Source organism: Pseudopipra pipra, chromosome 2 (genome assembly GCF_036250125.1).
Source record: "Pseudopipra pipra isolate bDixPip1 chromosome 2, bDixPip1.hap1, whole genome shotgun sequence".
Taxonomy (NCBI): Eukaryota; Metazoa; Chordata; class Aves; order Passeriformes; family Pipridae; genus Pseudopipra; species Pseudopipra pipra.
The window spans coordinates 68202682-68222256 of NC_087550.1; positions in this window are offsets into that span (position 1 = coordinate 68202682).

Below are 19575 nucleotides of genomic sequence, written 5' to 3' on the forward strand. Positions count from 1 at the left end.
AGATCATCCACAGAGACAGTACTAACTGCTTTGTTTTTAATAACAAGTCATTCTTTGTATTTCTCAATACAGTCAGCTGAGTAGCCAATCATAGAATCACCTTGTTCAAAATTTAGAATACAAATATTAAAATTTATCTATATTTTCCTTTGAATTGATCTGTGAAGTTCCCAAAAGGAACTTCAAAAAGGTAGCATCTACCATTCACCATTTATCTGTTTCTAAGATATCATATCTATACCAGAAACAGTCTATGTTTTAGCACATCTTGTCACAAAGCACATTTTCTTCAGAAAGTGTCTGAAATAAAGTTAAGTCTAAGAGATTTAAAGCAGAATTGTGGCTTAGTTGAAAGCCAGGGTTAAAGAGATATGTATTTTTTTGATTGAACTTAATTGCATGTCAAATAGAAACAAATTCTAGGTATTCCTTGGGAATAAAAAGCAGTCCAGAAAACTGAACTCAAGTTCTGAAGGAAATGTAAAGCTTTGTCAAGGTATCTTAATGTTTTTGTGAGGGGTTTTCTTGGTTGTTATTGTTTGTTTTTAAATGAGCTATTTAAAAAGTGGTATGGAACAGTCATGACATTTTAGCTTCTTTTGATATTGCAGTTAGCCAGTACATGGGTCTTCCAAAATTTTTCAACACCGAGAAGTAATTTGGTGGCGTAGTCAGATATTTCTTTGATACAAACCTGTTTGTTTACAAAGAATGCACAAAAAATTCTGTTTTCTTACACACCATTACGGTATTTCTTTGACCAAAGTTTCAAGTTTCATTCTACATAGAACTCTACCAATCTTAAATGTGTGATTCTTACTCCTACATGTCTTTTGTCTGCTTTTTTTTCCTGTTTTTGAAGGTTGTTTGAATGTTCCTGAAGCACACTTCCGGCAAGTGACACCCAGTAAATTTCTAGTACCCATTTCCCCTTTAGTCTTCCACTTGATCTATGCTTTGGGCAGAGGATTCTAGTGTTTCAGGTAAAAGAAAATACATCTTTTACACCTCATCTTAAACCTGTTGTGAATAGTAGGCATGTCCCAGCATCCACAAATTTTCTTCTAACTTCTATCACACTTATTTTATAATTTTAGTCTTTTTAAAAATGAAGTAGTTCCAATCTGCTTGACATTTTAACCAGTGGCAACAATCAGAATATAATCTTCAGTCTTTAAATGCCCATTTTACTTTTCTTTTATAACATTAAAAAAATAGGTATAGTAGATGTGATATCTAGGATGGTATGGAGTGGCGTCTAACTTTGATAGCTAATTTTCATCCAACTTTAGAGTGACTTAGAGAGTAAGATGTCTTTAACTGAGTGCATGCAGCCCCTGAGGAGAAACCAGGAAGATAGACTGGTGCTTCTAAAGGCCTTGAGTCTGATGCCTAAAACTAGGCTTAATGTAAAATCAGGTAATTTAGAGTTTATCCTATGGCTATGTGTGCCTTCCCCATGGCCTGGAATGGATCAAGAAGTAAACTGTCTGGATCAATATGTTTAAGGGTCATCCTGACAGGGGTTTGCTACAGACGCAAACGTTTTAGCAAAGTCAATGTACAGAACTTATGCTCAAATAACTGCAACACAAAAAATATTTTAGTGTCTTCCAGCACACTCCCTCTTAATTCCTCTAAAAATAATCCTTAATTGCTCCAGCTGCAAATGGCATCAGTGTGATTATTCTGATTACATCATTCACATGTAGTTCATGTGTTTATACAAAACTTTCTTGGCTTTTATAAGCTGAATTTTTTAACTCCATAATGTTTAAGTAGAAAAATATCATAGAAACTGTATGAAGATGACATAGGACAAAAATTACGTATACACACATCCTCACAGCAATCTTTCATCCTTGGCTCCTACCATAAGAAACTTTTCTGCTTAGGATCTCTAGTGGTCCTTATTGTCAAGGACAGCTATTCATACTTTGCAACACTTTGCACTTAAACTATAAATCAAGACCCATGACTGAGAGGTATCGACTGTAAAGTTATTTATAGGAGTGACAGCAATATAATAACTAATATCAACCAGTGTTCATGAACTGTTATTCCTGGCTAGCACCACTACAACCATCTGGCTGCTATTCATTGTTCTCCGCCTCATTCTTGCCCTTTTATTGTCCTGCTCCACCTTTTCAACTCTAGCCAACAACTCCACTAATACAGCAACAAATTTACTGGCAAGGTCTGCAACAGCTGAGCCCATCCCAGTTGATTTGTGCCAGTCAGCCAGCTGGTGAGCAGGAAATGATCTGAGAACTGGCTGTAATGCCATTTTACAGGCCAAAAAGAGACTCTGCAGTATTTGCCTAAAAGAGGTGTTTTTCCTTCGCTATGACATTGCTTGCTGATCATGGTTATGGGCACAGAAAATTTAATATGGAGGACTGGAAAGAGAAATATAGGGGAACCAACTAATCCACTTAGGGAACTGCACTTGTAGAGTGGGAAAGTACTTGTTAAAAGTGAATGAAGAATTCTGCAAAATACAAAATTGAGAATAAATGTGGGCAGTTAAAACATTATGCTGATTTCCATAATTCATGTAATACTGAGGACAGTATACAATTTAAATTAACTGCATGGACAAATAAATTGATAACTGAAGTCTTGGTGCTATTGAGTACTTCCAGTTTTACTATGCATACATTCTTTCCTTTTGCTATCTGCTACTGTTTGTCTTAAAATCTCTGTTTTCTTACTGTTCTGCTACATTTCTGTCCTGCTACATTTATTCTAGTACGTGTTTAGGAAAAAATGAAGTCGTAGGGCAATTTTGTTTAATCCAGGTGTCCCTTTCCAATCCTGGAAGTATTTGTCTCTCCTCAGATCTGTTGGCATAGAGTTCTAGTGACAAAAAACCCATGTTCTTAGAGTTTTTTTTACCTTGGTACTTCAATTTATATTGTTCCAATACATTGAGTGATACCAACATTAATAAATTATGAAATAATTTGAACCTGATCTCCCACTGCAAGGTGATTGCCCAAACATTCAGTTAAGGTCATCAGACTCTCTTCTGCTTTAATAAATATTTAATTTTAATCTATATAGCGTGGAATAGCTCTAAGAGTGTTGCATTCCTTGATGATTATTTAGGAGAAATTCAAAATTAAGCTTTTTAAGTCCAGTGAGTGTTTAATGGTAAAGCAGGTAGGTTATTATAATATTGAAGGAAAGCCTTTCTAAGGATGAGGAACGAGAAAGTTATGTCTGACCCGAACTGCTAACAATAATTATTAACTGCAAAGTTCCATATCACATACTCCAGCAAGTTCTTTATTTCATCACCAACCTCTTTAAGGAATTTTTGTCTTTACAAATAGAACATACTGAGAAGATGAAGTTGAGAATGAGGTAGGGTATGCCCCCTTGGTAAGAGAGGGAACACATGTTTAAATTAAAAATAATTAAAAAAAACCAAACCATAAAACAAACAATCAAGAAAACTTCAGTGATTTGAAATCACCAAAGTCACCACTGTGCATATGCAGTTCCCAAGGACTCTGGCAGTTCTAGAAAATATGTCTCCCCAGTTCTCAAAGTCTTGTTATATCTTGATTGGGAATCTGAAGGTGTTTTAAATCTTGATGAACTTCACAGAGAATAGGTACTTCCAACCCAGCTGATGTTTCTATGGGCACTTTACCAAATATGTTTAATTTCAAAAGGAAAGTGCATCCTGTACAAATTGTGATCTAAGTCATGGAGCAATGCTGCCAGCAAAACCCCGATGGCAGTCTGTCCCCCTTGCAAAACCCTGTGGTATTGTGGAATCAAGTCTCTGTGGGAACTCTGAGTATGCTACTCAGGCATAGGCTGAGCTCTGTGTCTCAGGACTACTGGTGTATAACTTGCTTGCTCAGAGTATAATTGCCTTTAGAAGCTGCTTACAAATTCTACAAAGTAATGGATTTTCTCCAATAAATTAATGAAGTCATTTGTATCTACCATGGTCCCAGTATGATAATCATTGAATTGACTTTCACCTTGGTATTACACTTGGTGTTTAAACAACAGCTAAATTTTCTAAGCTCCAGAGAAGAGAAAACCCATGCTTTTGACCATCAGCCTGCTACTCTAATCCCCATAAAATTGTGAGATTCTATCTAAAAGAAAAAAAAAATCTGTTTTCACTTCATCTGTAATCGATATATGAAAATGAAGAAACTATCGCATTTTTTAATGTTGGGGATTCTATACAATATCACTTCTGCAGGCCAAGTGCCAGCACTTTGTCCTGGGATTTCTGCCAAAACAGGAGGCTGTTCAGTTGTAATTAACATTTCTCATCTCAATATCATTGTTGATGAGTCCCCACACAGTTTCAAGTACAGCTGCCTGCTACAGTAGTTCATTATGAACACAGGACTTTTGCTGGCTCTCTTTCCTTCTGCTCTACTTATCATGAGTACTTTTCACTTCTTCAAAAGAATCACAGAGTTTCCTTCTTGCCACACTTTGTGAGGTAGTCCCATCATCTCTTATTTGAAGATCTGCATATTGGTTTTGGCTTGATCCATTTGAGCTTTTTTAGCCTTTAGGACATCTTTCATCTTTTGTTTGGATCTGCTGGGCTTCATTTCTTACTGTACTGATGCCACTTTGAGCAAAACATCCTTCACCCCTTTTGTTAAATTATTCAGCCTGGTGCTCAGATTAGCCAGATTAGATCCTGACACATTTCAGCCTGGCTCTTCTGAAATTCTTTGGCATTGCTTCTCTGCAAGCTCCTGGAAGCTTTGCTAAAACTAAATGGAAGGCTAAGCAATTACAAGTGATGTAGTGATATGAGCAACTGTTCTTGATGATACATTATATAAATGGTCAGCATGAAACACAGCAGTAACTAGCTGGGATGAGAAACTTGCTCAGAAACACAGAGACTTGTTATTTTCCTCTAAAATTGCTAATAGACAAATCAAAAGGACCCATTTTAAAGTGAAATGAGTAGTTTTTACTACATTTTGTCTATACGTTATTATTCAACTTCTTGCTTCAGCTGGAGTTATTATTACTGAATGATTGATCTAGCCAGGGACCAGAGTCTCTGCTTCAGTAACATCTCTGTTTCAAACAGTTTATGATCTAAACATAAATGAGAGAAAATAACAATATACAAAGGGATTTTAAGGAACTGTAGAGGCAAATCTGGGCAGTTTTATCCATCACCTTCCTAGCAGAATAGCAGTCTAAGCGTGGACTGTTTTCTTAGGGTATTTTAGAAAAAGAGACCAACCAAATTATGAAATTCAGCAAACTTGACTGATTAGCAGAGGTAGGTGAACTTTCAGGAATAGAGACAGAAGCAGCAAGGTAGGTGGAGCTAGGTCATGTGTGCTCTTTAAAGCAGAGACAAATTCTTTGATTTTTACTGCAGTGTAAACCAAGAAGCCATGAAGGCAGGAAAATTAAGGGGTGACCTAGAAAAATTATCTTTGCATCACTTCTTTCAATGGAATGCAAAACGTTCTGGCCAAAAAAGAGTTCTTTTATTTCTCTCTGGAAGCAATATTTTTCTTTTTTATTAGGAAATTGTACACCCAACTATGAAAAGAAAAATACAGAATTGGCAACAGATAAATAGTAGTACAAGTTGCACAATGACACTGACAAACGTTGTTACAATGAATAACCCTGAGAAACAGATGAGTGATCATTTCTTAAATGTATGGGGGGACATGGGGAAGGAACTCTGACATTAAGGAAAAGGACAAAAACTTATGAGGAAACTTTCTGAATCTAGATGACAGAAATCTATTCTTATACGGCTTAAACAGACATGCTCTAATTTAGCTTGGATATAATTAACCGTAAAATGCAGTCCAGTTAGGCCACATGGGTTTTAAGCAGGCCCAGAGATTTAAGTGTGGATATATGAATTATTGCCTTAAGCTGTAACAGATTCTACTGTAGGATTAATAATGTTTGAGAAAAGCAACTTTAAGGTACAATAATATGTATTCAATATTTATTTCTGCTCAAGCAATATGTATGTCTCTAAAAAGTCTCCAAGCATAAAAGAAGAGAAAAGCATATGTCAGGGATCTGACACCAAAGAGAACTTGATAACTGATTATATTATAATAGATATTAACTTATCATGTTTTGGAATTGTTTGTGAAGGGAGGCTCATCAATCCTAAAGCATCCACTTAGACCCTTTAAATGTTCAAATGATGAGACCAGTGCTTAATAAGGATCTCACACAAAACAATTAAATGCAATGATTAAAAACAACTCAGCATCCCTGAATTCCAGATATTTTTGGAAAACAGTATTTTCGTGACTTTCTGATTCAATGATAAAAGGAAAAAAAGAAAAAAAAAAGATGCACTAATGTGCATCCAATATACATCCAAAGAATGACAATTAGAGTAACTTTAAAATTGGATATTGTGATTAATTCTATGGTGCTGGAGGAGATGGACAGAGGCAAAAAGTCTTCTGCAAGCCTCAGAACATTGTCTGGTAGACAGGGTTTATATGGTACTCCACAAATCCTTCCCTAGGAAATGACATGTTTTCAATGTCATTAGTGAAAATTAGGGACTTGTTAAAACTCCTTAGATCTCAATTCTGCAATATAGTCCATATGCAGAGCCCTAATGTCATCAGTGAATGATTTAGAGAACCATGCTCACAGCTCCACAGGCCTCTTGGAAAATTTTTATATTCACACAAAAGTTATTTCAAGAATGAGTGATACCACTCAACAGTAAAGAGAAAAAGCAGGTGGTTTTTTTCTGCTATCATTTTCATTGAAATTACTCAGCCCTGCTGAAAGCCCTGAAAATGAATCAGACGTATTTATGAGGTAAGGACTCTACCGTGCCTGGAGTCATTAAGATCTTTCATTTCTCTTGTTCAAATCAAAGTACCTGTCATTCTCCCTTGAAGCTCCAGCTGCTTCATGGAGCACCCACTAGTCTCAGAGAAAAGATTCTTTTCATAAAGAGCAACAAATTTTGTTATTTTATATCTGGGGTGACTGTTTTTGACAGGATAAATTCTTGTTTAGGGCTCTGAACTCTTTCAGACTTTTGCAGATTTTTTGTTGACAAAAAAGAAAAAAAGAGAAGAAGAGTCTTACTTTGAGAACGTTTGCACATATTTTAAAATTGGTTAACGCCTGAACTAACTCCCAGCACCTGACTGAAGAGAGACTCTGAGGGAGTTTCCTCTGAGATCAGAAAATATTTTTCAAATAAGTATATTCTTTCACAGATTGTCACACAGAAAGAAAAAATCTTACCAAAATCTACTTACAGTTCTTTAAAACAGCATAATATGGGAATGCTGACCATTAAAACTTTCTTTCAGGCAAGGGAGAGGGATCTGAAAAGTAGGCTTGCTCTGGTATGTGCTTCACCCTTTGCTATGGACATAAATGAAAGTGCCATAATGTATTGTCTTGCTTGGGTTTGTGAATATATGCTCTCTCCTAAGGTGAAAGTATGCAGAAGCCCTGAGATTAATATTTGGTACCACTATCCCCTCAAGTAAGAGAAAACTCTTCTCCAAGCAATACTCATGAGGAGTGCAACATTCCAGGGACATTATCTATGCCAGGAAAGGACTGAATCAGGATTATTTCCCTCCTTTGATAGTTTTCCCAAGCTATTCCAGAAGATGGCACATCCTCAAAGCTCTCTTGGCTGCTTTACATCACAGATAAAGATACGTAACATGTCCTTGTTTTCATAAAATTGAAATGTAGTTCTAATGAGCCACAAACCAACCCTTATAATACTGCAGCGCCTTATATTATTTGAACTGAAAAATAGAATACAACCAAATCATTATGAGTTGGGTCCAGATGCAAGCCATGTGGGACCTAGGGGAAACCTACGGCTGAGTGCTGTACAGATTGGACAGCAGCCAGGCAGTGCTTCTTGTCGTGAGGACTGAAAGATGTTCCCTTGCCCCGTTTTAGTTTACAGCATAGACATAACCCTACACTCGCAGACTAGTATTTCAAATACCAGAGGATGATTTAAACTCTCAGCTATCCAGGATCTCCACAACAGGAGGAGGCAGCCTGAAACACCTCCTCACACCCAACAAAATCATCACAAAATTATTCTTCAGAAGGAGCTGTGAAACTAAAATAACTTTCCCCACCTCTTATCAGCATGAAATAAATGTTTTGGATTTATGCTTTGCACACATTTAAGATGTACAAAACAAATCACTATGTTTATTCTCCAGAGTTTATTCTGTGTCTGTCAAATATAATGCATTTTTAATGTGCAATTAAATGTTTTGATAAAAAATACATAAACGTAGTGTCACATCATTCAAAATCTTTCACTGTACAGTATATTTAACTTTATTTGAAAGAGTTGTTATAAATTCAGTGAAATTGTTAATGAAACTAATTAAAATTGCTAAGCTTTATCTCTACCCAATGAAAAATTATCCATGTGCAAAATGAACTATTATGTGACTATTTTCCTTTTAAATCTTTTGCACTAAAAATCAAGTGAGGGGTAAAGGGTATCACTTTATTATCTGTTACATCTTTCATGGAAAAGCAACACATTCTCTAAGAAGTAGGAATCTCAGTTGGGTTTAATGCAGGAGCAAACAGACTGGCTGAGCCTCTCCTGTGTTTCACAAAAGGGTGTAGCCTTCTTATGGAAGAAAGCAAGTAACTTTCCCCAGTCACCAGGGGAACCTGATGAAGGAGAAAGGACTTTACGTCTATTTAGTCCACCTCGTGAGAAGCCTCTGTTGGGAAAGGGGTCTTCACACACTATTTTGATGGCGTGTTCTCTTAAGGAGTTGTTGAATCAGATTAGCAAAACTCTTAGTAACATGTTGGCAGAACAAGAGTCAAGTCCTTATTCTTCTTTAGTGATCACAAAGGTCCTGCATTTCCATAACATCTGTTACAGGCACCCATTGCAGTGTAGAGTCTCCTCATTATGCCCCACTAATCCTCTTTTTGTGTGAAATAAATTGAGGCACAGAGAGAGTTTGGCTTTAAATCATGCACCCTGTCTGCATCAGACACACAAATACGATCTAGAACTGATGAATACTGCTTTATATGCTTGGGGGGAGGGGGTTAGATGTGAACAAAAATGGAAGAAATTAGTTTCTTTTCAAGTAATTAGAAGTCTCAAATTTATTGTTTGTAGATCGCTGACTTTTTTACATGAGGACACTAATCTCTTCTCTGTGCTGACCAGTGATAGGACCTGAGGAAATGACCTGAAGTTGTGTCAAGGGAGTTTAGGTTGAAAATTAGAAAAAGTTTCTTCACCCAGAGGGTGGTTGGGCACTGGAACAGGGAAGTCATCACAGCATCAAGCCCGACAAAGTTCAACAAGTGCTTGGACAAATCCCTCAGGCACATGGTGTGACTCTTGGGGATGGTCCTGTGCAGGGCCAGGAGTTGGACTCAATGATTCTTGTGGGTCCCTTCCAACTCAGCATATTCTATGATTCTGTGAATGCTAGGAATGATACAGGAAAGGCACAGGTTCTCGGATTTGAGGCACAGCAGACCAGCATCCAGCACCGTTAAACACCGTTTAATGGGAGGGAGTCTTGTTCCTCTTCCTCAGATTTCCTGATTACTTGTTATTTCTAATTACTTCAGAAATCACATTCTTGAAAATATTTAATTATTTGAGAGAATTAGATTCAGAATATAAATACAAGTGCCACCCTGAAATGTTCATTTGTATCTGGAGAGAGAAAGAGCAGTGCTGCTGAATGGAGAAAAAGCAGAAATTGGTCATACTTCATTTTAAAAATAAAGGTAGAATTTCCTTTGGTTCCTTACCATAACAATGATAACTGTTCCAGAAATGCTACAAGGCCAGAGGTTGCCTCTAGTAGAAAGGAAGAAAAAAGATTCTACATGTGATTTTGAAACACAGAATACAAACTTGTTTTTTATTGTTCCACTATCTTGTTCGATTGCTGTAAACAATTTTCCAAGACTGAATTCAAGTATTACAAGTTCAGAGACAGATAACATACAAGATAGGATTAATGAGATTCATCTAATTGGGGGAGATAACATACTGAATAGCTAGATATTTTATGGTAGTGCTGATAAAAAAGATCAATAGTACAGCCAGAAAAGTGGAAAACTGGTATCATCATCGTTAATCTGCCATGTAATGTAAGTACCTGCCATCATGTTATATTTTCAGAAAGGCAATATTAATCTATTCCCTACAACAAAATCCAGAAAATTCACTTCACTGTAAAATAAAAATACTCTCTGCTTACTCATAGAAATGCTTACTAAATCTTAATATCCAGAAGTGGCAGAAACTAATGCAGTTAAAATAAAGATGTAAAGAGGACAGCAGAAAGGGTAAACACAACGCATTTACAATAATTAAATACTGTGAACAGAAGAAAATTCAATGGATTGAAGCGAGCAAGCATTGTAAGAAGTAAATAATTAATTAGTGGAGAAAGGAAGAATAATAACAGTTTCTTGAAGAGAGTAAGCAATAGGCAGAGGAGAAGAAGCAGTTCATCCTCTTAACCATGATAGTGGAAAATTGGAGCTGATAGATTAAAAAGACTAGCATTAGACATTAACTAAACACTTGGGGCTCATTTAAGGAATGGAGGTGGAGATTTACTTAAATCAGAGATCAAAATTGGAGGAATAATAGAGAAGGAGCTGGAAAACACAGTTAATGTTTGAACTGTTACTAGATCAGAACTGCTAAGCAGATCAGAAAAACTTAGACATCTGAATAGTGATCTCTACCCTACAGTAAATAGATGAAATAATAGAAAATTTTTTGATTGTAATTTCAGTAACATGATAGCAGAGAGATATTAGGATCTGGAAACTAAAAGTGCATTCTATTGTGAACAACATAGTGAAGGCCTCCACTCAGTATGTTCAACTGAACAAACAGCATGATCATCAATAACAATATAGCAATATTTTAACACGATCATATAAAGTCAAGAGCTTGCCCCCCACTGGCACATTTTATTCAGTAGATTTCACATCAGCTCTGAAAGGATAATAGAGAAAGGGATGGGCCTCAAAGATGAGGGTGAGAATAATGATAAGCTGGAAAACAGTCTCATATGAAGCACAAAGGGAAAATGGGGTATTTGGAACACACAGTTTGACCAGGAAATTTAATCCCTTATGAGAGAGTGTAGCCAAAACACACTGTTGTCATACAAATTGTTAAATACATTGATAATAATAAGGGTATGACTAATAAAATACATAAAAAGGTAAGATTTTGAAAGGAATTTAAATTTTCATTTTTCAGGACATAAAGCAATCCCTCCTTGTAGGGGTTAAAAAGGAAATTGTATAATTGGCAACTGTCACTTTTGTTGTACTTTACTCTGAGTCACATGGCTTATAAAGTATATATTGAATACAGAAAGCTCATTAGCGAGGTCTACTCTGGTCTCATCAGATCATTCTATTTCTTCATTCTAGTGTATGCCCTGTTGATACTTGAAAACCAAGGTCAATGACAAATCACAGACCAGTATTCTTAACATAGGATGAACCTTTTAAAAATACTTTATGAACCTCAGTTCTGAAACACACTGAATATGGGGCAGGCTTTATCTTATGAGTGAACTGCTTTGTTAAAAAAAATATTTCACTGATGCAGCTTAAGTTTGTGATATGGTTTATAAGGACCAACAGCCAGAGTGTCGTGTAACTATCAAATAAGCTTGTAATTTAGAAGATATACCTTGCAAAAACTGACCATGAAGAAGCTTAGGACCTCCTTGTATCTCATGGAGGTGTATCCCCATGGACTAGTTTGGCAAACAATGCAATGCTACTGCTCTATTGTGTTGTTAAAATTACATCAAGGGCCAAATCCTTATGCAGTGGAGCACTGTACTAGCTGCTGTGTTGACTGGTTCAATTTTACAGTGAAGTCTTAGATAACCTTATCCATATCTCCCACAACACTTGTGACAAAAAGCTGTGAATTTTCTGTTCCAGTCCTTCAATGGTAACTGAACCTTTCATCAGCAGATAACATTTGTGACTTGACTAAGAACTGATAAAGCTGATCTTGTGGCAGTCTTTAAAGCAGGTTAGAGCAATGTAGTTTCCAATAATAGCCATCCTTGAGTGCTTTCATCTTCAGTGGTGTTAGCCCAATCATCACCTTTCCACTGTTGTGTTGCTTTAGTGCAGCTTTCTATCACTTGTTGAAATGTAGCTACATGACATATTTTGTTTTGCAACGCTGACTGTTTGATTTCACACTTATTATTCTCATTCATGCATGTCAGTAATACCTTGCATTTGTACAGTTGCTGTCACAACCTGTTCACAATTTCACCACTATCAGAGCTTGTTGCACAGCTGTAGGGGTTGTCCTTGTTGGCTAAAGCTAAAAACACGGGAGATGGATGAGCTATTCGCCTTCTCAGATGTTCTTTTGCTGGAAGCCTTAGAATGAGTAGCATATGTAGCCTGTCTTCCAAATCCCAACCAATGCAAACAACTACAAAATGTACTGCATGAACTTAAACTACATTTGACATGTAGGTTATGGGATCATTACCAATCTCTTTTGTCAGTTAAAGAAGTTTCTGCAAACCAAACTGTGCTGACTTGACCATATATTTTCCTGCCTTTCTTATCTGCTCCAGCTCATGCAGTTCTTTAAATACTACCCTTCACTTCCACTTCAAGAGCAGCCACTACTTGCAAGAGAAGCATGGAAGCTATTGCTATTGTTAGTAAACCTACTTCTCCTGATCTAACTTCTGCAGTTTTCAAATGAGTTTTCTTAACCCTTTACTTCTCTAATGATGGTCTGACAGAAACAGTACAGATGTGTCTCTTTTGCTGTACTTTCTTTATTGTACTCAAACCACAAATTGCATTGTTGCTTCAGCTGAGCTGCAAACCAGTGGCATAAAGTCACAGAATCATAGAATGGTTGAAGTTGGAAGGGAGCTCTGAAGGTCATCTGGTCCAACCTCCTGCTCAAGCAGGACCACCTCGGACCAGGTGCCCAGGGTTGTGTCAGTACGGCTTTTGAATATCTCCTACGATGGAGACTCCACAGCATCTCTAGGCAACCTGTGCCTTGGTTACCCTCACTGTGAAACAGTGTTTCCTTCTGTTCAGTTACTTTTCTTGTTTTCTCAATATGGAAATAGGGCAGAAGGACACCTTTGAATATGATTTCTTACATATTTTTATTATTCTTCTGTTTCCGTTCTCTGTCCTTTTCCCCTTTGTTGATATACAAGTGTACTTTTAAAAAAATCCTTTGAATAGAAGAGTGATCATAACACTGCCAATAAATATTGAAACATATAATGAATTATTCTGAAATTATTTATTTAATGGTTTGATTTGATGATTTATTTAAATTCAAGTAAAGAAGAGATTAAAGCTTGATAACAAAAAATTGACTCATTATTATAAAAGAAGAGTCACAGAATTCAGGTTTGTCAATTTTGATTTATAGTTGGCAGACAAAGTTCAATGCAAATACACATAGCTTTAGAGACAGAATAAAGAAACTAGAAAGGAATGTTTCAAAGTAAAATGTTAATGTGGGAATTATTTCTGGTAAAACTGAAAAGAGAGAGAGAGGTCTTCTTTTATAAAAAAGAAGAAAATCATCAGTGTGGGCTTTAGAAAACAAAAGAAAGTAGATAAGCTCTTTTCCTGCTAGTAATCAAAGAACCGATTTACATGAACTAAAAAAAAAAAAAAAAGACCAACCTATCATAGTTTAGCCGAACCTGACATAAAATAATATTGAAAGCAGCTATCAGAATATTTGCTTGCTATTGTCTTCCTGTATTCACTAGTTTTGCTTAACTAGGCAAATCAGAGGTCCAAGCTATGAAGAAGCAGGCAGTATACAGCAAAGCGGCATTTCTGATATTTACACACTTGATCACTGCTGATATCATCAATGGAAAACATTTCTTCCCTTCAGATTTCCTCAGGTTAATTGTTTTCACTGTAAAATCTCTTTCCATTATAGATCTCTGTGGCTTTGATCTGCAGCCTTTGACTATCATTACTTTTTTCTTTGAGAGATTAATGGTATGCAGAATAGCTGGGCTTTGGTGTAGAGGGAGGGGTTCTAATTTTTATGGTACTTATACACCATAAACAAGTCTCCTGTCAGGGTGGTTTTGGTGATAAACTACACAGTATACCACTTAACCCTGAGAGAGCATGTTACTGAGCCTCTAGTCCCATTTGTGACTTTCTCACAACCTTTTCAAACATCTTTGTTCCAAATGCTTGGTAGTGTTGACAAGTGTACATCCCTCTGCATGCTTACCTGAACTACTTTTTTAAAAATGTATCATTACTAGATGCAATTTTATGAGTCTGTAGTTAGCCTTCACCTAGAAGTTGTACAAAATATTGGTTTGCAAATGTTAGGATGATAAAGCTTCTTCTGGTGGACTTTAATCTCTAAGTGCCCCTTAGGCCCAGATGTGAAAGAAAAACTAAAGTACTCAGAAAATAAGTTATATTTATTATGCAAAAAAAGCCAAATGGAGCATCTCTCTAAATAACTTCACCAGAGCTTATGAAAATGAGATTTATAAACAAAATATTATCACTCTAAAATGATGTTTTCATCCCATCCAAGCTGCAAATAAATAGTTCCAATGGGAAGGTTACTGAAAGGATAGTGATAGACGTTCAACTGGAGTTGGGCAGAATCTGAAGTATTGCTTAAACCAGTTACAGTGCAAAAAAAATAATTTGAAAAACTTAGAATCAGTATGAGCTCCTACAAAGAGTGTAACAAAAATATCTGTTTAGGTAAGGAGGCGTGGATCCTACAAATCACTAGGCTTTGATAACAAAACAAAACTCCAAAACAAAACAAAACAAAAGAAAAACAACAACAAAAAAAGCCAACAACAACAGCAAAACCCCAACAACAACAAAAAAAAAGAGACAAAGAGAAGTCTGCAAATCTGTGAGGGAACATCAAGTCCTAAGTGATTTTTACATCTTCCGAAAATTCTCTTGCTCATAAGCGCAGTAACTGGTTTGTCCATTTGTATTGCTAAGAGTTCTTGGTAAGACAAGTAAGTGCCTGTTTCTATCCAGTCTCTTTTAAGCTTTTTTCTCTTCCCAATCTGTACTTTCTTGTAACCATCTATACTGGGAAAATATTTGAGCTATAGACACATGGGATCATTTTCAATTGTGGTAATATAATGTATTTTTCCGCAGTAGTAAAGGGCTTCTTCACTGTATGAGACTACTAAAGAGAGATGGTACCTCTAGAGGATACATCTAAGATCTGATTTTCCCTCTGGAGATGTATTTCCAAGTGTTGATTACAGGTAAGCCTACAATGGCTCACCTTTAAACATAGGACCCGGTCAAGTTCCTGAAGTTCTTTGGGATTAACTCGTACTTGAGTGTTCACATTTGCTTCTTTTCTTTTTCTGTATTTCTGTGTAAGAAAAGAGGATGTAGGTCAAGGGTGTTTTGTAGGTAACATAGACTTAACCATGGCAATTAAACTCACAGTCATTGGTTTAAACATTCAGCTACTTCTCTTGAAGTTTTATTGCTGGCTTTCCTGTTCCTAACTTGGCTTGATTAAGTTCAGTGTTGTGAGAATATGTGCCTTATAAGAAAAGCTTACACTGATTGGCAACACACATTCATCAGAAATTCTAGTTTCATTGACTCCGAATACAATTTTAATCAATATGTATTTAAGTTTTTTACTTTGTGCTGCATCCACGTTCTTTTGAACATTAATTTATGGAAAAGATTTTACAGAAGACAAGCATGAAATTGAAAAGTGTAAAATGAGCTAAGGTTGCTACTTCATCACTTTAAATAATACCACAGACCTCCAATTATCCAATGGGAGAGAAATAATAAAGGCTGTATATAATGCTGTAATAGATTTTACACAGATAAGGCAGCATTTTACCACAAGGAATAAATCATTTCAGTTCTTCATGGCCACCAAAACAAATCTCATGTTAATCTAGTAAGGTTTATCACAAAGTAAAATGGTATGAATGGTAGATATTACTTGTTTCATTAAAATCTGATTATATGATAATGTAGAAATCTAATTTCTCTAAGTACCTCATTATTTCTTATTTCATCTGCCAAGTGCAAGTGTGATCTTATTGTGAGAGTGAATTAAGCCAAGGCATAATAACCAGATTGATATCCTGAACAAAAGTCACACAATGATGACAGTTTCATTCTAAAGAAATGTACAGATGGCTGTGTTAAATGATCCACAACAAGTGTACATTTTTCAGTAGATCGCATGGTTCCATTACAAATAAAAACAATTTATATGAAATTATGAACCTGATCTATCTCCTCAACAACAATTTTACACTGAAGTAACGTCAATGACTTTATGAGATTTTTTACCCATTGACATGTAAGCAGATAAAATCAGAGTACAATGGCTCTGTGAGCAATTTAGTGCACTTAAAGCTTGCTGTGAAATTAAAGATATGTTTGTAATATTTTTTCTTTGACCACAAGGCTCAAGTCCTTTTATCAAAGTACCCCTTCTCACTGAAACCTACATATCATCCCCACTGCTGGTCCTTAAAATGCCAAGACTTCCAAGAAAAATGGAATTAAAATTGCCACACAGCTACAACACATAATAATCATTATCTTCTATTATATTGCTATTGCCTTATTTTATTATTGTGCCTCATTACAATATTTTTGCCTCCCTTCAGTCTTTTACCTCATTTGGATCATAAGGGCAATGTTTAAGAAAGTAAATGTTTTCACTTATGGGTGATTAGCTCAGACTGATGGTGTAATTGTTTGTCTTCAGTCTTTTTCTCCCTCTGTCTGGAAACTGATCATTTCAAAGAACTAGTCAGCTATGAAGAAGCAGAGTAACTCAGATGCACTGTTGAAGCATATCTTTCTCTCATATGGTCATTTTATGCGGCCAGGAGATACATTTGAAAGATGAAACTCCCTGGTTACGAAATGTTTTTAACTCTGCGTTGCACTCTGCCGCACCTTCAGAGAACTGGTACTGCAACACTGATTTCTTGGACCAACAGTCAAAAAACATCTGCTCCAAGAAACGACTTTTCGTGTTGAATAATCAGCCCTTCATATTAAGACATAGACTGTGTTCTGCAGGTCTGAAGCGTACAAACATGAAAACAACATTTTTAATATTTTGCTTTCAAAGATAATTAATTCTCTTTGGTTTAAGCTTCCAGTGAGAACATGAGCTTCTTACCACATTGGCGGGCCTTTAAAAATTTAAGGTAATAAAACTGTTTGATCTTCTCAGATTCTTAAAATATTAATCAAGAACAAACCTCTAGTGAAATATGGGCATTGGAAATGGAGAGGGGAGATGAAGGGAGATGAAGATCTTCACCTGACATGCATGGATACTGCTTCATGGATATGGCTTGAGCAGAAATTACTCCAGGTGAGGTTCTATCTTAATTTTTTTGTGAAGTATAGTGTGATGATGTGATGGACATGTATAATCAAAGTTTTGCTTGTAACAAACTTAGAAGAAGAGACAAAAGAGTCTTTGGTTTTAAGTTCCTTACTATTCTGGTATGTCTTATCAAACTTGTTAAATGGACATCCCCAGTTCTTAATAGAAAGCATAAAATAGTCCAGACAATAGTAGCAAAAACTCAGTCTGATAAAATATCTTTTACTCCTATGACTTTGTTATGATTACCCTTGTTCTTCATCTGCGCTAAAATTTTGTCAAGTTCTAGGGTATAAGAGAGCCTTCTGATTCAGTCAACAATTATACTAATCATATATGACAATTCATTTATATGTATTTATACATATTCCAACTTACATTAATAACAAAATATGAAAAACATAGAAATGAACTAAAATACATATAATCAATAAATGTGTTACCTATCCTGCAGTGCAGATATCATTGTCCTTCTGTCAACTGTGTGTCATTATCTTCTTTCACTGTATAAATATTTTTCTGTCAGTGCTTTTGCCACGGGGTCTGTTTCTGTGAACTATTTCTATGTGAACCATTTCTTTAGTTCCTGTCTCAGTGGTCATGGGATAGTCCTTCTCCTGTGAAAATGTTCAGGGGAGAACCATGAAAGGTAGAAAAGTTCAATGTGGTTAGAATGCAAAACCTGGATAAGTAATTTCAACATCATTACCTTCCCCACTCTCTCTTAATTATTATTATCTCATATGCCTGTGATCCCAAAACATTTCATATTATAGGAATTATTAGCATTACAATCTTCACTGGCAAGCAGAAAAATGTGGATTGTTTAACAGTAATTGCCACTAACAATTGCCTAAACAGGAAAAGTGTTAAAGAACATTTGAGTTAAGAGGGAAAAAAAGGACAGTTTTCATGATGTCCACCTGAGCAGAATAGTGATCTAATCATCCAGTGACCCCTACTCCCAAACAGATTACAAGGAGAGCAGCAAAAAATGTGAGTTATGGTGCAGTAGGGAATTTTGATGGACATCATTTTCTTTGAAGTAACAGTCCATGAAGTTGCTGGTACTTTTTGGACTATTCCTCTTTCAGTAAGAACTGTCTGAAATTAATGCCAATTGATTTATCTGTGGTATCTAATAAATATGGGTGGAAACATTACACATCATGCATAAATATGTGAATGACCTCAGTCCTGTGGACTACCTAATCACCCTGGTGCTAGAAACCCTAAGATAGGAGCCAAGGCAGGGTGTTGCAGTGGGATGTGCAGGAGGGCTGCTGTTCTCACAACAGGGACCAGGCCTATTCTGCTCCCACTGAGAGGCTGTTGAAGGCTTTTGTTTCTACTCTGTGTGCTTTTAGCTGGTGTAAACATCAGAGACAAGGTGAATGCTGCAACCACGAACTCTCCAATGTGGACTGTTATTGTCCATTTCTTCTATAAATTATTGTCTAAAATAACCCCATTTCATTAAGGGGAGAACCTCCAGCTTTTCTGTTCTTAAAAAAAAACCGAACAGTGGATTTAGGGTTTAAGAGAAAATGTCAAAGCTGCATGTTTTGCTATTAATTTTTTTTCTGGCATTCCCTGTTTCACTTTAATTTAGCATTTTTTATGGTGGGATAAAGTAACTTCAAGACAATAATAAAAAAAGAAAGACTTCATCAATTGATGTATCCCTCCCTGCTAAAAGAAAATTCACTTAAAGCTAGCAAGCCTGATTGACAACTGCTATAAAATCTTCCTGTAAAATCACTACTGAAGACTTACATATATACACTCAGGCGTGATTGTTTTTTAATGAAAACTTTTAACTGACATGGCTTCTCCATCCATGGTCCATCATGCCATTTGCAAGACCTGAATGGCATGTCTTAAGCAATGGTACTTTATTCTGTTGAACTATTATTCACCAGCAGATGCTGAGCTCTCATAAAATTTCTTTGAATATTTATCCTGTGACCTACACTTCGCTTGAGGTCATTAACTGTAGTGTAACTCCTGCTGTAGTCTTTCCATCTTTCCCATGAGAATGTCCTTGCTTAAGTTGATTGATTGCATATTCTACTTTATTGGAAAGAATTCCCTCTTATTGGTGTCAGGAAACT